This window comes from Atractosteus spatula (genome assembly GCF_055471065.1).
Source record: "Atractosteus spatula isolate fAtrSpa1 chromosome 10 unlocalized genomic scaffold, fAtrSpa1.hap1 SUPER_10_unloc_7, whole genome shotgun sequence".
Classification (NCBI taxonomy): domain Eukaryota; kingdom Metazoa; phylum Chordata; class Actinopteri; order Semionotiformes; family Lepisosteidae; genus Atractosteus; species Atractosteus spatula.
The window spans coordinates 397,606-402,468 of record NW_028296627.1 but is presented as its reverse complement, the minus strand read 5'-3'; the positions used below and the strand labels follow the sequence as shown (position 1 = coordinate 402,468).

Here is a 4,863-nt window from a genome sequence, read left to right as displayed (position 1 = left end):
TGGACCTGTGGTGTGTGTTGAGGGTGTTAATGATTTCTTGTAAGGCTTGATATGTGCTGCCTATATGTTTATTTTTTATATCTTTGCCCTGGGATGGACTGGTGTCCTTTCCAGGGTGCAGCCTGCCATGTGTCTATTTCTTTCCACGTTTTAAAGTGGAGTTATAATCTTACTATTTTTACAGTTTTAAATTGACATTTACAAATGTATATTGAAGCAGCTACCCACCTGAACTAAACTATGTCAGCATGTGTAGTCTGCAAAGGAACAAGTAATAGGTTTATTCCATACTGAAAAGAGAAGAGAGAAAACTCAATGTTTCGGCTGTGAAGCCTTCTTCAGGTGTGAGAAAGACAGGGCAGATTACAAAGATTAAGTAGCACAGAAGAACAAAAGCTGGGAGAGGGGAGGAGGTAGGAGCAGCAGAGAGGCCACTCAGGAAGTGCAAAATGGAGAGAGGTGAAGAAAGGTGTGAAGTCAAAACCTGCATGAGAATAGAGAAGATTACATTAAAATAAGTCAGTCATTGAGAGATCCTGGCTATTTGAGGTGAAAAGAAAAACTATGGGTTTGGAGAAATCTTTAACCTTCCCAGCCCTAATATGTTCTCTGAAGCATTCTCCTAGTCTCCTTTCGGTTTCCCAAATGTAGATAGCTGGGCATTTTTTGCAAGAGATACAGTAAATGAGATACAGGATGTTGTCAGGGTTATCTGGAATTGTCCTGTGATGCCCTGAATGTCGTTAGATATGTATTTGCCAGTGATGCAGCGAGTGCTATTGCAGGGGAAGGTGCTGAGTGTGAGGGAGCTGTGAACAAGAAGCTTATGTGGTGGTCAGCGATAAGAGATGATTGGGCTGTCGGAAAAAAGAGTACCAATGGAGGGATCGTCCTGTAAAATTTAGTCATTGTTAATGATGGCCCTGGGGATAGAAATTGGGTTAGGGTGGTAGGGAAGCACCGAGGGAATGCAGTTGTGAGACTGGGAGTTCCTGATTGAGTTGATGATCCGAGGGCTGATTTTGGCCCGGGAGTAGAATAAAGCGACACCTTTCATCAATCATTTTGACAGGTACCACGCCCCCTTTTTCAGCCAATGGGAGGCCGCCATGGGCAGATGTCCTGCCCCCTTATCGGCCAATGGTGCAATGTTATGGGCGGATGTCCCGCCCCCTCGAGAGCCAATGGTGTGGCATAATGAGTGTTGTTGTCCCGCCTTCCTCCCCTAGCAGCCCCAGGCCTCAGGGTCCAAATGCCCACCCCCGCATCCCCTTCGATTTATAAATAAGTGTGTGAAAGAGCGTATTAGCAACGAGGGATGGAAGGTGATCATGTCTGCTGCAGGTTTGAATGCAATCTATTATAACCCTAGGGAATCGGCGGTGTGGGAAGTCTGGTGAGTGCCGCGAGTTTCCGGGATGTGAGCGCACGCACGCACGCACGCACGCACACTGACTGACTGACTGACTGAGTAAAGTGTCACAGAAAGAACTCGCAGGACAAATAGCATGTGAAATGTGAACCACTTTATTTCATCAGTAGGTTTTAAATTACAGAAACATCCCAGTATATACTTTTAAACTTTTCACACACATTACAGACTACTGCTTGCAATCGCCAATTAAATGTTGGTGCAGAAAATTAGTTGTAGCTATCGCCCCAAAATTGTTCAGAAACTCAGCAGCATCTGAAAAAGCATTCATAACGCCCTTTCTCTTGCCATTTCTATAGCCATGAACACCGAACTGGGCGACCCTAACAGAGCAAATAAATTAGCCTGAGTGATCAGAGGGACGGTGTTACCACAGGTTCTATGTAAAATACGTTGTATTTTGGAATACACACCGCTGAATCCGCCAGGCTTCAGTTTCTGATGTGAAAACATCAGAATCGCAGTAATTTCACTCATGTTCTTTAAATGCACATCAATCTCTTTAACAAATTCAAGGACATTAGCATTCAGTTAATTGATTTTCATTTCAAGCTTTGCAGAAAGAAGAGTGTAAAGCACTTTTTGTAAGAATTCTTACGTATACATTCGAAATTTTTCGTTTTTCTCACAATGGCACACCTGTGTCTGTAAAACAGAGTGAAAGCTCTATTCACATTGCGAGTATTTCACAGCCCTGGTTTTACATAGATCTTTTTTCTTTTCTGTAAAAATAAGTATAAATAAGTATAAAATAAGTTTTGCAACGCACCAAAAGTCACGTGTAGTTTTTTTCCATCTACCTTTACAAGTTAGGAGCGTACATACTCATATGGCGAGCGGTCGTCAATTATTTTTCTCAGCAAGTGCTTTATACTCCGCTCAGTATCATCTGTAAAAGTATAGGCACCCAGGCCACTGGCGATGTACAGAACAGCCGATAAAATTCGGGCTAAACTGAGACACTTATAAATTTCTAATGCGGCAAACAACACATCTTTGTACTGTAACATGACCAGGGGAAGGGTCATTCATAACAGGTATTTTCGGAATGACCTACTTAAAATACTAGATATGGACCTTAGCAAAATGGCTGCCAAAAAGAATCAGCTGACCGGTAAATGGAAAGGGTCTACCCTGAGAAACAATGAGACACAGCTGAGCCGCATCAGGAACCGAAATATAAGTGTCCTGGAGGCAGTGAACAGGGCGGAAGCCGATAAGGTGAATGCGGTTTGGAGGAAAAGAGAGGAAAGAGGTGTATGTTAAAGATCGGGCTAAAGAATAACGGACTACTGAAAGGAGAAAAGGTTTATGGTTTTTGAATTACGGACACTGGATAAGGATACATCGCGGATTGGCTTTATTACGGACTTTTGGAACTCGGATCGGATCAGGATTAAGGGAACGGATTACGGACTGTATTTGGAAGATAGTTGGAGGAAGAAACGCCACGAAACTCAGGAAAGAAAAGTGTGGTGTGAGTACTACTTTCATTTACATAAACTTTCTCCCGGAGACACCACAGTACCCAGCCGCGCACCCGACAACCAGGCATGTGTGACCCCGTTGACCTGGATGATTAATCAAACAGGCCGAGCACTCATCAACCACAACCCCCTTTAAACAATGGTTGAAGGTGCAACATACCACCGACTTTACAATCTGATCCATAGCATCGGGCTCATTAGAGCCATCGTTAGCTAAACTAGGTTGAACATCATCATTAATCACATTTTGGCGAACACACATGAACAGACACGAAACATTCAAGCTTGATGGTAGTTTGAAGATTGATGCATTGACCTCTTCGTTATTCTATTAAAGGAAAAAAGAAAAGGAAGGCTTAACAAAATAAATAGGCATGCTTTTTACCTAAAATATTTAAATTGTAATGCCTCTTTTGTGTTAGAGTTCTTCGTTTGCTTCGAACTTGCTGTGGTTTAATATTTACCATTTGTAGCAACTCTTCATCAGTCATTGACGGACCCCCAACACCTGAATCACCATCAGAGTTCACATGACAGCCACTGTCACACACCACTGAGTGCTGGGTCAGCTTTTGCTAAAAAGAAGACAAAGTGTTGAAAACGAAATACGCTAAACGCAGATTGAAACAACAATTCCACTATCAGAAAAAATATTTTAGCAACCTACTTCTTCAGTTTGCATAGCAGAGGAATCCGATGATTCACTACTCAAAGAAGCCATCTTCGCAGCAGTCAATATCGGGGCCGCACAGCTCAGGTGTCACACTTCAACACTGGCAAGTCGGCTAATTTAAACATAAACTCCAAATTTGTAACCATGCTCAAGACATTTTTCAAATGGTTGTGATGTTTTAGAACGCCCCACCATATCCCCCGCCCCAAAATCACACGTGTTTTATCGAGAGTGAAAAGTAATCACGTTGAATTAAAATATGTAAGCTTATTTCAATGACAAATTCTCAACAACTTTTCAAAAGTTTGAAATGATTTTCCACGTATAGTGAACGTAAAGTCTTTAAACCTTAAAAATATTAACATGCAACCCAAGCCTCAAATGATGTGTGTTTCTCTAGAAAAGAAATTACATTGAATCAAAAAATGTAAAACTTATTTTATCTTTTGAGAAGAGCATTGTAGGGCGGGACTTTATATTTTAGTGGATAGGTCATAAAAGTGTTAAAATAATTGAATAAGACACATTTAGCAGCGATAACTTATAAGCACGAGCAAAAATTGATCTTTATAACGCTTATAGATTTTAACAATATAACAGACTTTACTAAAAAGTTTACTTTTAAAATAAATATTACATCACAACATGTCCACACCCAGGCACCTGCCGTTAAAGGTTATGGGATGTAGAGATACAGTATATAAGGTTAATGATAAGAATAAATGGCTGGCGATAAACCTTTCCTCGATCCTTTGCGGACTTGTAAAACTGTTCATGATCAGAATAAAAAACGCTCATGCTAATACACAAGCACCTGTGTCTCACCAAAGCTGACAAAAAACCAAAAAATCGCACTACACGTGTGAACAGGGGAATGAGCGAGCGAGCGGGGATAGGGCGCCTCCTGCGCTTAAAAGCTTATAGCACCTGGTATTCCCAGGTGGTCTCCCATCCAAGTACTAACCAGACCCATCTCTGTTTAGCTTCCGAGATCAAACAAGATCAGGCGTGCTCAAGGGGGTGTGGCCGTAAGCAAGAGTAAGGCTCGCTGGCACCCTTCTTATAGAGAGGACAGCTCCGTCACCTCTTTTACGACGCTGCTTTTTTTCCCTTGCGTTTTTCTCTTCTTCCCACGTTCTCTCTCTTCACTGCCTTCGTCCCGCTCTATTTCACTTCAGCCTTTCACTTTTAGCGGCAATGCTTATTAATAAGACAGAATTAAGTGTTGCTGTGCTTTTTCATATGAGGCCCCATCTCTCTTCATCTCTGTG

At 41.8% G+C, this 4,863-nt stretch overlaps 1 pseudogene; it reads right to left on the bottom strand.

The window, feature by feature from the left end:
- Window positions 1-4,507: 4,507 nt before the first annotated feature.
- Window positions 4,508-4,626, bottom strand: LOC148811740 (5S ribosomal RNA; annotated as a pseudogene).
- Window positions 4,627-4,863: the final 237 nt, after the last annotated feature.